Genomic DNA, 16,040 nt, shown 5'->3' with positions numbered 1-16,040 from the left:
GGATCACTTTATGGCTCCTCTTTGGCATCTCTGAGTTGCCAGCATCGCTACTCTTGCACTTTGGGGTCCTCATTAAGTAAAATAAGGGTTACTTCATTCTAGCACTGTGATACCGGGACAGTCGATCTGACAACTGGGAGCCCAAGTGACTCACGGTGGTTGACACAGGCAGTGTGGGTGCGCTGGACATGGGGATGATTCACATCCGCACGGGGTGGCGTTGGACCACGTGAGATTTCATCATGCTACTCAGAACACTGCACACACCTAAAACTGATGAGTTGTTTATTTCTAGAATTTTCCATTTAATATTTTTAGACCTCTCTTGAAACCGTGCAAATTGAAACCACGGAGGGGCGACTACAGTAGTTAGATCTGCAAGTCTACTTCTCTTCCCAAAACAGGCCCAGAATGCATTTTAAGAGCATAAATGACAGATTAAAGTTGAAGGAATAACCAGTAAGAGCTGACATTGAAACACTGGAACATGCTTCTGTGCAGTTCGTGAGCCTTTATTCAGCAAATTTTATTGAACATGGCTATATGCTAGGTTTGGTCACAGGAACTTGGGATTTATCAGTAAATAAAATTCTCGTGGAACTTCCATTCTTGAGGGAAGGGGAAAAAGACAACACTGGACATGGTGGAAAGCTAAGTTTGTCGCCATGTTGGGAGAAGCACCAGATGCTCGTGGGAACAAAGTCCAAGCTTGGCAGAGTGCATGGGAGCTGCCACATGCAGCCTCTGTCTAGTCTAGTTCTTCTTTCCATTTCAGGCTCTTCCTCTTCCTTAGGTTGTAGTCCTACCTTCATTCCTCACTCTCAGTTCCAGTGTATCCTCTGCTGAGTCTGTGGGTCTGCCTTGGATGGGTCCTGCCACAAAGTTTCTGGGTCTTCTTGTCACCTGCATGGCATGCCATGCTCTGCTCTCTAATGACAAGTGTTGTGCTTTGTTCTGCTGCCAACCTGGTACCGTCGGTGAACTCTGTGCTTGAAGGGATCTCAGAGATGCAAGAACAAGATCTTGGACTTTCCACTAGACCAGTAGTCTTTTTCAAGGAAGAAAACAAAGTTTTAACTCCAAAATTTGAGCACTCTGTGTAGCAGGTTGATAGATGTTCAGTGAATATTTATGGAATAAATCACCATGTAGATAATCTAAAATTTACATTGTCAGTGCCACAAAACCAGGCTCTACTTTATTCTCACCTCTGAATCCCTAGTATATTTGCTTATTATTCACCAAAGGCCTAAAATGTGCCAAACCCATGCTGGCACTGAGGGCAGAGAGACCTATGAAAACACCATCTTCCAAGAAGGAGGTCCTTGGATGGGGCAGGAAGGCTGGCATGCAGGTGTTAGAAGAGAACCTAGCACTGACTGAGGATTATATGCTATGGAGAAAGAGGCTCTTCTTTTGTGGGGTGGTCAGGAAAGGATTCACACAAGAGAAGACCCTTCAGCTTTGTTTTGAAATACAGGAGAGAGAAAGGGTCTTGGATTCTTAACCTGGATGCTGATTCCGTGGCACCATTTTTATTCTTATAGAAAGCATCTACTGAGTGCTTACAGGGTGGCAGCTACTAAGCTAAGCATGCTCTAGGAATATCTCATTTCCTCCTCATGCTGCCCTGTAAGGCAGGCTCTTATCCCCATTTTGCTAGGGAAAAGGGAGGTTAGGTTATCTGTTCATGTCATAGTTCATGTCACTGCCAGTGAGTGGGAGAAGTTGGAGACATTTATTATTCCTATACAATGACCTTGAATCCTACAGTCTCTGCAAAGCCTTCCCTAACTATGGCACATCTTTGGGATTTCCCATTCTTTTGAGTTACCACAGCACCCTTAAACTTTATTACATGTCAGTCCTTCAATAACTGCCCACTAGTGAGACTTCTCTTGTAGCTTAGTAGTGGCTAGTCCTACTACTCAGTCTCTTAACATTTATTCTTAAAATGAAGGAAACGAAACCACCCACAGATGAGTGCTATCCCCAAGATAGTTCCTTTCTTCATGTCCAGCAGAGTAGCTGTGGTAGATGTGGTAGTTATGGTAATCAGGCATTCTGATGGATGGATGTGTGTTCCCCTTCTTTGGTCCTGGATGACTCATACTATTTATTTAATACTTGACTTACTTGTCTGTACAAAGAGGATGCTCTTTCCATTTGGAATGATTTTGGAACGGGCAGATATGGCACACAAGAAACCACTTTGTTTTATGAACAGAAGTTTCTCCAAAGAAAATATACAGATGACATATGAAAAGGCGCTCAACATCACTGATCATCAGGGAAATTAAAATCAAAACTACAGTGAGATACCACCTCATACCTGTCAGAATGACTGAAATCAAAAACACAAGAAACAATAAGTGCTGGCAAGGAAGTGGATACAAAGGAACCCTCATACAATTGCGGTGGGAGTGCATGCTGGTGCAACCACTGTGGAAAATGGTATGAAGTCTCCTAAAAAAATTAAAAATAAAATTATTATATGACCCAGGAATTTCACCAATGGATATCTACCCAAAGAATATGAAAACATTAATTTAAAAAGATGCATGCACCCCTATGTTTATTGCAGCATTTTCTACAACAGCCAAAGTCTGGAAGCATCCCAAGTGTCCACTGATAGATGAGTGGATAAAGAAGATGAGGTATGTCTATACAATGGACTATTACTCAGCCATAAAAAAGAATAAGATCTTGCCTTTTGTAACAATATGGATGGATCTAGATGGTATAATGCTAAGTGAAATAAGTTAGTAAGAGAAAGATGACCTATGATTTCACTCATATATGGAATTTAAAAAACAAAGCTAAAGAAAACGAGACAAACAAAACACCAGGCTCTTAACTATAAAGAAAAAACAGGTAGTGACCAGAGGGGAGGCAGGACGGAGATGAGGGAAATAGGTGTTGGGGATTTAACCTTAGTGAGCACTGAGTCATGTACAGAAATTTTGAATTGCTATCTTATATACCTGAAAATAATATAATCCTGTATGTTAGCCATACTGGAATTAAAATAATAAGAATGAGAAAACACTTTGTTGAAGTTTCCTGACTCCCTCCCCTTGAGGCAGTTTGTAAGAATATGTGCTGGTAATAATGAGGATAAGGGTCTTGCAGTTTATAAAACAGTTTATAAAACAGAACGTGGATCAGGAATGTAATTAGGCTTCTGTCAAGAAACCAGGGCTCAGTTCTGAGCTTTTGCACCCATTAGCTGTGCTATTTGGGACAGGTAATGCAATCTGTGTGTACCTTTCACTTTTGCATTTATAAGATATTTATGACTGGCTCCTGTTTTGGAACTGTCCAAGGCCTGGACAGAGAGCAGAGGGTGGACAGAAACTCTGCCTCATGGAACTTCCACTTCCTGGAGCTTCCACGGGGACACAGTGAAATGACACTCTTTGGCTCACAGCAGGTTCTCCTATCATGGTTCATTGCAATAATATGTATGAGGCCTTTTGTGAACAGGAAAACGTTATGTGAGTATTAGTCATTTGTTAGTTATTAGTTATTTAAAATGAAACAGGCATATCTTTTGTCTGGGGAAGTAAAATATATCTGAAGTCAACCATACTCAGAGGCAGATGGCAGTGTGACAGAATGATAGAGCCTGTTAGACAAGTGGCCAAACTAGCCACAGGCTCTGGATGTCCACTAGGGCAGATTGCCTATGGAATTGACACAACTCATCCGTCTTTCTCTGGTAGTGTGCTATCTCCATTTGATGTTGATCCATGGGATCTCCCAGAGCCCCTTCTACAACACTGGACTCCCCCAAATGCCCCAGATGATTCATATGTTTCCCACTGAGATGCCCCTATAAGGAGAAGACCAGGTGGAGAGTCCACATGGAGAATCCCAAGTTAGAGGTCCTGTTCCTCAGTGGAGAGTGAGCAATTTATACCAGGCACCTGTTTTATTGGGTTTTGTCTCAACTGCCCATGAGTTAGGTGTGTCCCAGTCATCTAGCATGTCCTGTTCAGGAGAGAGTCACTTTCTCAAATACCTAACATTGGGGACCAGTGCCAGCTGTGGGTCCTGCCTGTGCCAGCCCATTGGATACCATCTCTCACTGCTTCAGTCAGTGGTCCAGGGGGCAGCAGAATCCAGTCGACAAAGTGCAGTGTCCTTGTCTGCAGAGACAAGGCCTCATTGTATGTCTTAGAGGATTATAATTCAGTGGCTTAATGCATTCCAGGCTCTAGGGCTGCAAGGAGCTAGTGGTCATTGCTCAAATGTTCATACATACAAATGGCAAAGTGGCTATGAGGGTGGGTGCTTGGGGATATTGAGGGAGAGACGCAGAAAGCCCAAGTGACTCGCACAAAGTGCAACAACTGAAGCAAGGTGAACCTTTTTGAATGCACAGCCCTTGTTTTATATGTTATCTCAAGTAGGGCCCTCTGGAAGCTGTGAGAGATACAAGAGAGGGTAAGACAGTGGGAGGGGCTCCCAGCTCACAGGGACCCACCAAGACATAGGCAATGTGGTAAGGGCTGTGCAAGAAGCAGATGTCACAGGTCAAGGAACAGAGGTGCCGACTGCTGAGCATGCCAGTCAGACTTCCTGGAGGAAGGAGCATGAACCTGAGCCTGAAAGGATGAGTCTACCTGGAGGAGGAGAGGAGCTGGTGAGGCAGACAGAAGGAACAGTGTAAACAGAAGCACAGCAGTGTGAAACCTGCACCCGAGGAGAGACTATATGCAGAATATATGCAAACGGTTATCACTTTCCTTTGAGGAACATATTCTAAAAATGCAAGGTGGGTGAAAAAACACACCCAGCAGCATATTAACACATCAGTAGCAGCAGATCCACCCCAAGAAAAATAAGAGTGCAGGGAAAATGAGTCAAGTCCGAAGGATGAAGACCACAGGAGGCCCAGAAGGAAGGAAGTGGGTTTTAGGCCTTGGCTTCAGTCCCCTGGCCAGCTGGTGCCCAGTTCAAGGGACAGGAGGTGGGATTTGGAGTTGAACAGACCTAGCAGCTCATCACTTGTGTAGGCTTAGGTAAGTCTAAGCTCTTGGAACTACAGTCGCCTTATTTCTAAAATGAAGATAATGATTCTGCCTTCCAGACTTGATGTCAGGATTGTCTAAAGCAAAAGCAGCCAGCATGGCGCCTAGTAAGTGGTAGTGCTTGGGAAAGCATTAGTTTCTTTCACTGCCTCCTGAAGAGTTAGAATGAGGCCATCATTTAAAAAAAATAATGAGAACTTCCCTTACCCCCCCACATTCAAGTTCTCTTAGAGTGCAATGTGATTGTTTTTAATCGGATGATAGGGATCCCAGCTGACTTCAGTCTTGTGAACCTAACTGAAAGCCATCCAGCCCTTCTTGCTGTGAGCTGGAGGATAGCAGGCTGATCTGAACTCTCCATGACCTTGGCCCAGACCACCGTTTCTTCAACTCTGCTCAGGGAGGAGATTCAGGGGCATGAAACGTGGACATGGGCAAGGATGTCCAAGGAGCTTGTTTCCTTCTGGGTTTGGCAATTTAGTCAAGAACATTTTAGTTATTCAACAATGAGTTCCTAGAACCCTGCTTCCCCACAAGATATTCCTCAGTCTTACAGATGATCTCCATTTTATTGTCTGGCGTTTTCGAGTTTATCTTTGTATGGTTTCCAACTACTAATTGCATTGGAACAGCATGCCATGGAACATTCCAGTTGTTTTCAGGTGCCCGTGAGTAGCAGCAGTTTCCTGGGTCTGAGACACAACCTACTGTCTTTATTTCCTTGGCAGTAGCGTCTTAGCCCAGAGCGGAAGAAAGAAACCAGGCTACGGATGCTAAATAACTTTGTAGTTGTCATTCTTCACCTACCTGAGATGAAAATCTGGGATTCCTGTCTTCAACAAAACAAGCTTAAAATGGTGCCATGAGGTGGAGAGATGCCAGGATGGCGGACGCTATTAAGTACCAAGGTCTAGTGGATAAACTGAGGCCTGGAGAAGTTGTGTGACACGACTGATCACATTATCACAGACGATCATACACACATATGAGAAGGGGCTGTGGGAAGCAGGTCAGGTCTCTGGGACTCCTCATCCAGTGCTCTTTTGCCCATTTCTCATCTGCTTAGAGGGCCTTCCCTGGGGAGTGACAGAGGTGAGGGAGACTGGATGTGAATTTAAGAGGTGCTCAATGTTCTAGAATTCACTGTGGCATGACAGCTATGAAGTGCTACCTACCAGCCTCCTTGATGCTAAATGGCTGTGAACAAGCTGACAACTACCATGTTATAAAACCTAGACAATGCCAGGGCAACCTCATGACTTGGATTCTCCACAGAGAGAGAGCCTTTGGCTCTGAGACAAAGGCTTTAAATCCCTCATGCTTAAAATGTGCCCTAAATTTGCATTTGAGGCTCTGTTTCTCTGGTTCTTTTGTGACTTAACATTGAAATGAAAACTCGAGTTCCTGAAGGGGGTGTGTGTGTGGATTTTTCTAATCTAGTTGCAAATAGCAGATGACCAAATTCAGGAGCTTCTGTAATTCACTACTAGACCTGGTAATCACAGCTTCCAGATCCCTCCAAATCCCACTGCAGGGACACAGGCAAAAATAACAAGTGAGGTCAACCCCTAAAGGGGGGAAGAGGGCCCTTGTCATCTAAGTAAGAGGAATCAAACCATCTTTTAACTGCAAGATTAAGAATGCCTTCATCTCGCTTTTAGCTTCTATCTTTGTGCTGTGCCACTTAATCTCTCCCTCCCTCACTAGCAGGTCTGAATGTCTGCGGGGGGGCGGGGGGGCAGATGCCAGGGAGGAATTTGATGCCAGAGTGGATTTGTCCCCAGGCTCATGAGGCTAGGTTTCAGGGCCCCTTCTGCAGACTGGGCCTCTTCCAAGGCCCAGGTAGGGACCCCAGCAATGTGTTCACATTACGTGGTCATGTGGTTTTATAAAATGCACATATGCAAAGAGGGTCCCTCCACATTGTAAAGGCTTATATTGTAGGAAACAGGAATCTGCCCCAAGAGCAGCTTCAGTCTTGTGGGAAGGATGTCCGTGTAAACAACTGTCAACTGTATTACAGAAACCAGGGTGGAAGTCAGTGTACAGTGGGTTGGAGTGGAGGGAACACTGACCTGCTGAGGAGATTATGGGGAGAGTTAGAACTTATGAGAGGGGTGTCTCTTCTCTTTCAGCAACTGGGTATATAGTGATTTAGAACTTAGGAGGGGGTCTTTTTTGTATATAGAAGTTTTGATGCCAACCCTGGAGTTAGCATCAGACTCCACGAGTTAAGGACTTGGACCTCCATAGGTCTGCCCTTATTTCAAAATCAGCTGTGCCTTAGGGGTCCCCCCGTCCCGGCCACCTGCCTTTCTGACTGACTGACTTCAAGTTTGGGAGATCCCATGAACCTCTCATGTTTGAAAATTTGACAGAACAACTCCCCAGAACTCAGGAAAGCACTAAACTTATGATGACAGTTTTATTATAGAGAATACATTAGGATGAAATCCACGAGGCAGTGCAGAGGCTCTGTGCCTTCTCCTTGTGAATCAGGGCACATCAGTGTGCTCACCACCCAGGAAGTCCCCCTTCCATTTCCTAGTTCCTCCTTACCCCTTAGTGAGGAGGGTCTGTGGTTTGGCAGAAGGGAGCTCTCGACTTCTTGAGTTGGAGTTTTGGTACCTAAGTGTCATCTCTATGCTCCTGATAGCTACTTTCCATGCTGGTGTTCTCTGCCCATTCCGCACTGATGTAACCCAATAAGGATCAAGGAGAACCAGCTCAGGGTTCCCCATTCCCTGGCTACAGTCAGCTTCAAAGCTGATGCGGGTCTGCTCAGACGGCTGAAAACTCCTAGAACTCTAAAAAATGTTGGGGACACATTGTGCCAACGCAGTCATTGTCCCAGCATAATAAAAAGCACTGAGAAGAGAGAGTGCAGACCATTTCAACCTGATGCAGTCAATCTCTTCCTTTTCTCTCTCTATCTCCTTCTTACCATCTCCTGCCAGACCTTCCTTCTCTCAAGGAGCAGCAACTTTATGTCTTTACTCTCTCAGGTGGCATGGTAGTTCCTTCACTCTGCAGCAAACCCTAAGTGGTGGTGCTTGATGGGTGGATCCTTCCTGACTCACTAGGTGCCTCCCTTCCAGGGACCCCCGTGAGCCTTGTTTGCATGTCAGAATTATCCTTTCTTTTTTTCCAGCTTCTTACTTAAAGAAAATTGAGATAATTGTATATTCACATAAAATTATAAGAACTAATTCAGAGAGATCCTATGGTTTATTCTGGCCCCCCCACCCCCCAACAGTGGTACCATTTTGGAGGACTATAGTCCAGTATTACAACCAGGATCTTGACATTGACACTGAGATGCTCCAAAAAACACACCTGTCACCACCAGGATCCCTATGTGTTCCTTTTTATAACTACACCCAACTCCCTTCCACTCCTGTTTCCTCCTAACATTTAGCAAGTCTGTCTCCATCTCTATTCAGAAAGCTGCTATAAACATGTGTATAGGTTTGGGTGTAGACCTAAGTCTTCACTACTATGGGACAAACACAGACATCCCTATGTGAGAAGTTTGAATCTCCCCTTTAGAAGGCGGGCATTTTGAGGCGCCACGGTGAAGATTAAGTACTCAGAAAAACAATAGATAATGTATGAATCATAATTCGGAATTCTGCTCTGTCAGACATATATGATGGCAAATTACCATACACATTTATTTGCCCATGTAAGAAAAGATGCCTAATACTTTTGTTTTTTAGGTAGCATAGCGGTTCCTTTTCTCTACAGCAAACCTTAAGGTAGGTGGGGGTGGGGGAGCGAGGCTTGATACAATAAGAAATAAGTTGTATGTGTAACTTTATAAACATCATTTTATATTCAAAGCTATTTTCCAAGTGCATGTAGGCAGGTATTGGTCCAAGCTCCCTGAAGAGATCTAGATTGGTTTCTTCTTCACACTGCTGTGTTCAGACTGGCACCATCAACCCCAGGTTTTCAGGGAGTGGAGGGGAGCTAAAGACATTTGGGATTTTCATCCTTTCAGAGCTCAGATCACTAGTGTTTCCATCCTTGTTTTCCAGCTCTAGGGACTGAAGGAGAAGAGGGGGGTTGTGCCAGCCACCTGTGCCTATTACTTGTTGGGGTAAGGAATATTCAGAAGAAGACTGACCCAAACATAGGTTGAATTTCATTGCAATGGAAATCCCTTCTGTAGGGGAACTGGCTTCCTTTACATGTTTCTACTAACCTTCTTTTATGACCTTCCTTTCTTGGAGACCCGATCTCTCCAGCATTCTAGATCTTGGAGTGCATCAGACACAACAGAACTAGCCTTTTCTTGGCTCATTTAAATTTTCTCCTTTCCTCTTGCATTTTAGTGATAATGGGTGTAGAAAGAAGACTGGAAATGAGGAAGTGCTCTGGTTTCTTTTTCTCTCTCCTCTGTTCCTGGATTTCAGGTAGTGCAAAACTCACATTTCAAAATGATATAGGATAAGCTTCTCCAAGAAAACCTAATAGGTCAGCATTTTCACAGAGTGAATGTCACCAAATGCAGTACATTCCCATGGTATTCATTCTTCTGTTTTGATTTTGGGGGACAGCTTGCATAGCAAAGTTTCCAGGTATCTCAGGCATACTGCTGGGTGGGATTTTACATATGCTGTGCCTGTGATGTCACTACCCAATCAAAAAGAGAGGAGTGTTTTCACCATCCTGGAGGTTTCAATGAAAGGTTAAAACCTTACAGAGAAAGAATGTACGGTAACCAATAAAAAAAGGAGTTTTTGTTTAATATAAAAATATTTTAGATATAGTGTTTGGTGAGGTGAAAAAAGAAAAGTTATCTCTAGACAGATAAACCATACCTGCTAGGAACTCATGAGTTACACCATGACTCCTTTGTTCCATCTTTTTAATCTCACATATATTGAGAACCTGCCATGTGCCAGTGGCTCTGGCAAATGATGTAAGAACTTTAAATGTAGCAACTCATTTAATCCTGAGCACAATCCTGGGAGGTAGGTATTGCTATGCCCATTTTACAGGTAGGGAAAGTGAGGCAAAGAAAAGTGAAGTAGTTTGTCAAGATCATGCAGGCAGGGCACAGTAGAGCCACAGAAATGTAAACATGCAATGTAGTTTTGTCGGACCTATGAGAGGAGACAGAACTCCCTAGGGACAGGAAAGAGAGTGGGGATTTGAGGTGGAAGGGTGATGGTATTTCAGCTTCAAGAAAAGCAGAAGGCAGCTAAACAGCGGACAACTTGAGATGATCATGAGATTGTGCTTGATTGGAGCTCAATGTTGACATGAAAGGGAAGGTGTTGTGACAACTAATTCAGGGACCAGATTCCTAGTGCCTCGTATGACAGACAAAAGGGTTTGGAAATGATATCCCAGGCTCCTGGAAGACCCTGAAGAGTATTAAGTACAACCTAATGCAATCAGATTTGCACTTTATAAAAGTATAAGAGGAAGTATGAAAGGGAGTGAGTTCAGGGGCAGGGGGACCAATGACCAGCGTTCTAATATTTGAGGCACATGAAGGATGCAGCATGGTCTAGAATCATTCCTAGTTTTGTGCATTATTTGACTTGAGGGATGATGGGAACGCAAAATGGCAACAGGAGTAGAGGTGAAGGGATGGAGGTACGGTGGGGTACTCCACAGAGTTGAGCACAGCCTGCTGCCTCCATGGGGCTGGAGCTGGGGAGAGGGATGGGTCTGGACAGAAGCATCTTCAGTTCACCGATGGGGACTGCAGCCTCTGGGAATGAAATCCAAAGCCACAGAAGAATTACAGAAGAGAGTTGGGGCAGGAATCCAGGCAATCACCAGCTTATCAAAGATGCAGAAAAAGAGGAGGGAATAGTCAAAGAGGCAGGAGGGAAACATGAATGGTGTCACCAAAGCCAGGGATAAGGAGTTTGAAGGAAGGAGGACTCCAACGTCAACTGCCATAAATAGATACCTACAGTGAGGGGATTGGGATGGTTCTGTCCAGGAGGAGCTGCACGAGCCATTTTCATCTTCAGAAGGGGAGTTTTGTCTCTTATTATTAACATGATTCTCTGACTGATGCTTCTAATCCAAATATGACATTTTTCTTTACAAATGCAAATTGGGTATTGATGTCACCAACTTGGATGGTGACAGGGCACAGCCCGGGCGTGCAAAGTTGCGTGCTGATGCTCAGGTCCCATGCGAGTACATGTGGGCAGAGCTGGAAATGTGGGGGACGCAACAGCCAGCATTTTGGAGCAAAACATTGAATGAAATGAATGAGCTCCAACTGTTCATTGAACACCTAAAATTTTTAAGTTCCCCAAATCTCACCAAAAAGTCAATAAAACTGTTCCTCGTTCGCTGCAATCAAACTTTTCTTCTGAGAATATAAATTCCTGGTCTTGTAGAACCGGTTTCTACTTGTTTGAAGAGAGTTATTGAAATGCAAGAAGGGTGTTCGGAGTCTCTGCCTCTCTTTTCTGAAAAGAAGCTCCCAGTCCCTGGGTGACCCTGAGCTAATGAGTCTCGGGCTGGTGAGTCAGCACGCAGCCTGGACTCAGAGATGCTATCGGATTCATCAGGTCCCTGCAGCCACCTCCAATGCCTGCAACAGACACAGAAAGGCCATTAGCTCGGCCACGTGCCCTCCGTCATCACCCCGCCCCACCTGTTCTGCCTCTAATTTAATATTTGCAGACATGCTGGGCATTCGTTACTAAAACATATTATTCTACATGCAAACACCCTTTGATCAGCTTGACAGGAAACCAGAAGCGCCACGTACTTATTTGGTTTAGTGACACTGTAACTGGAACAGATGTTTTTGCAAAAACTATTTTAGAACGACCCTGAATGTGTCTCTCTTTCTGCTGAGAAATTATAGCCACATTTGTAATATGTCTTTCCAACTTGGAACTCAACGGAGAGGGATCCCAGTCATTGTCAGCCAGTTCTGGTCCCTGGGATGAGGCCCTGATGCAGGCTATAGGTTACTTATTTGGAAATGTTTTTCCTGAGTGGTGCTGCTGTTTCTTTGTGACCTAGCTGGCAGGAGATGTGGCCGTGGACACACGGGGGAAACTGGATCCTCTCCCCATCATTTAGATGAGTGGCGGGCTAGCATCTCTTCTTTCTCAGACACCCAGGGAAACCTGCAGGAACACATAGGCCTCAATCGTACCTCCCCGGGGCCCCAAGCAGAGTTTTTTAGCTGTTGAAAAGAAGAGCGTTTTCCTTCTTTGGCTTGGCAGGATCCAGAGCCTGGTGGGAGTCTGAGCAGTTGTCTCAGTGGCCGGCGGTTGGCTGCTCACTGACTTCCTCTGTGCAGTCAGCTCAGCTGGGGTCTGCAGACTGCATGGGGAATGAGTCGGGACTGATCCAGAGAGCTGGACAGATCTGGTTTCAAGATCTGTCCCATAGTTTGCTATTCTCCATCCACATTTTTGCCATTGACATGCCATAGATCTCACAACATGATGGGAATAACAGACCATGGGCTTTTTGGTCATTATTTATATACTATGGTTGGTTGGTTTATGGTCAAGCTCCTCTCTTGCCCTGTGCCTATAAGGGTCCTGTGTGTGTGTGTGTGTGTGTGTGTGTGTGTGTGTGCAAACTTTCCAGGCATGGATTTCACAGGTTGTGTGAAACTGTGGAGACTGAGCTTGGTGAAAAGCATCTGGAATTTAAAACTCCGTAGACATGGTTTCCCAGTGTGGCTTCACCACTGAACTGTTGTGTGGATTGCAAGTCTCTTGGATTCCCTGAGCATGTTTTCTCACCTGTGAAATGGGGATAGCTAATGTCTACCTTGTGAGATGAAATACGTCAAGAGCCTCACACATTACCTGGGGCTTAGTAGGTAATTCTGTCCTCTGAGGACCTTCTCAGAGCTCTGGAGCAGAGCTCCAGGGAAGGATGGTTGTGCCCCCTGCCTGGCAGAGGTCCCTCTGTGCCTGGGAGAGCTACTCTCCTGTGGGGGATCTTAGTAAGTAGGGCCAACTTGCCAGTCAACTCAGTCTAGAAACAGGAGCTTGATTAATAAAGCCATAGCAACATACACAGACATACCGGCTCTATGCTTTTCTCAGACTTTATGTCTATTAATTCATGCAATGTTCACAGCCATCTTATAAAGTAAGACCTATTATCTTTCTTTCACATGTGAAGAGATGCGACCTCAGATTGCTGGAAGAATTACAGAAAGGTCACATCATCAGCAAGCAGTGGAGTTAAGCATTGAAGACAGATGGGCTGGCTCAGAGACCAAGCTCACATCCACGGTGCTCAAACTGCCTCTGCGAATACAGTCTTCCAGTCACCGCGACAATAATCTCAGAGTCCTATTTTCACTGAAGAATACATGGCACTGCAGGGTGAGAACCAGCAGTTCGTGTTAGATCGTGAGTTAGATGTTAGATCGTGACACCCCAGCCAGCTTTTCAGGATGTGTCAAAGGTCTTCCCCTCTCATGGTCTCTCGTGGGGTGTCTCCTGGCCATGCATGCTTCATGTCACTAAAGCCACAGAATGGAGGTGCTCCCACATCTCGCTTACACTTCCTTTGAATATGGTTATGAAGCTTGGGTTTTAAAAAATGAGAGAAATGGCATAGTCTGGGCTATGAGACTATGTTTTTTGTTTTCAGTGCTATGCCAAGTTGTCATCTCCAAATCTTGCACAAAGAGCTGCAATTATAAGATCATGAAAGAAAGAAAGAAAGAGAGAAAGAGAGAAAGAAAGAGAAAGAGAAAGAAAGGTGCTGCACCTTTAAACATCTAACTTTCTATGTGAATTAGAGGAAGGAAATGACTTGTCCTTCCCATTGGGGCCTGTGTTCCCAAGTATATTTTCAAGAAATGTAATGAAGAGCCCTCCGAGGAGAGATTCTCATCCAGTGTTACGAGCTGAAGGGTGTATTGAGGTGTGTTTTCCTTAGAACTTATCTGGCTTCTTGCTTCCAACTCCCCCCCAGACCCCAAGTTCTGGATTTATCCCTAGATCCTCACGGTCTTAAGAGCACCTGTGAATGGGAAAATGTGTGTATATATATATGTGGGAGAGTGTGTGTGTATGTGTGTGTGTGTGTGAGTGTATATGTGTGAGAGTATGAGTGTGAGAAGGTGGCTGTGGGGATGTGGGTGTGAAGGGGTGAGGGTGGGGGTGTGGGCATGACTTAAAGAATGCTGTCAGAATTCAATAGGGTGATACTCCAGGTGCTGGGGTAAGTTTGACCTTGAACACTGTCTGGCCCTAGTTAATGGGCTTTCCCCTTGCCTTTGTTCTCTCAGACCCTGGGTCTGGCACCACTCCATGTCTGGTCCCAGTCTCAAAGGCTTTGCCTTCACAGCCTACAAAGTGTAGGGAAGAAGTGTGTCACGCTCTTCCAGCAGAAAGAGGAGTGTGCTCGCAAGTTAGGCATAGGTCCACAGTCTCTTTAACTATCATTTCAAAATCCAACATATCTGAAAAAGGAAAGAGTTTTTTTGTAACTCATATCTGATCTGAGCATATTTGGAAGCACACCTGATGTGAACATTAGGTATTTATGCTCCTAAGTCCTCCTATTTGGTATAGCATTTGCATATTTTGTTGCATTAACTATTAGCATACTTAGTTATGGGTTACTGCCTCGGAGGGGCAGCCTCATACATTCACACAATACATTCATGTGCCTCATACTCCTTCTTTTAAAATCTAAAAATATTCTGGATTTCACAACACATTTGGCCCTAAGTATTTTGGATGAGGGGTTGAGGTCCAGTAATTCCATTTAATTCTTGCCAACAGTCTTGTGAAATAGTAATTATATCCATATTAAGATGAGAAAACTGATATCAGAAACCCTGGCTACTTTGTCTAAGGTCACAAAACCATTATGAGGAAGATCCAGGCTTAAATACATGCTTTTCACATTCCAAAATACATACCTTTTCTATGAATCTGTATGGTCTTCTTGGCTTCCTTAGCAAGGTAAGCCATGTTTCTGCATAATATGGACCAGCTTGAAACAGGAGCATGAGCAGGACCATGGGCAGTACCCCAGAAACTCACTACTGAAGGCATGAACCTTGGGCAGGCAACTTTGGTACCATCCAAGGTCTTGTTAGAAATGAGGAATCTTGGGGCATACCCAGGACCTACTGTATTTTATCAAGACCTCCCACCCCTACTACCAGGGGCTTCATCTGCACATTAAAGTCAGAAGATCCTGGGCTAGATGCTCGGGGAGGAACGGACCACGTGCCACTCTTCAGTTAGCAATAATCGCCTCTCTGATAAGTCCCATTGACTGTGATTTTGCCACAGCACACAGGTGCCATTCTTGAAAGGTCTCAGAATGGCAGAATTATGGACTTTCACCAGGATCACACTGCAGGGCAGAAACATCTGCTGGCGGACGAGAGAGGAGGGAGAGGAATGGTGGCTCCCAGTCCAGCAGTGGTTGCCAAAGAGAGAGATGTGCCCACAAAGGTTAAACAATTGCACTTTTTTTCTAAAAGTCAATTGCCTCAACGTTTATTTCCCAAGGTAGTGCTAGTTTTCTACTTATCAAAGCAAAGTCAGCAACGGCACATTTTTTGCTGAGAAAAATGTAGAGAACTGGTCTACCTAAGGGAAGTATGAAACTAATCTAAATCACAATTATTAATTACTTGCTCATCAGGGTATGATCCCAGAGCATGGATTCTCCAATTCAGCACCACTGACAATACAGACTGGATAACATTTTGTGATGGGGGCTCTTTGTTAACAGCATCTATGGCCATGACCCTTACCTTCTAGATGCCAGTAGCACCACCCCCACTCCCAGCCATGAAAATAAAAAAGGTTTTCAGATATTGCTCAATGTCTCTGGAGGGAAGAAGCATTGGAGTTGGGAGTGGTGGGAGGGGGAAGGAGACAATATCACTCTCAGTTGAGAACAACTGCCCTAAAACTTCTTTAAATTCATTTTTTTTCTATTGCTTAGTTTGCCAAGATCAAGATATGACCTCCTGATGATTCGTCAAGTAATCAGCACTTGGCTGTTATTAAG

The sequence above is a fragment of the Mustela erminea genome, chromosome 7 (genome assembly GCF_009829155.1).
Source record: "Mustela erminea isolate mMusErm1 chromosome 7, mMusErm1.Pri, whole genome shotgun sequence".
In the NCBI taxonomy this organism is placed as follows: domain Eukaryota; kingdom Metazoa; phylum Chordata; class Mammalia; order Carnivora; family Mustelidae; genus Mustela; species Mustela erminea.
The sequence above is the reverse complement of the archived record's forward strand: the minus strand, read 5'-3'. Positions refer to the sequence as shown.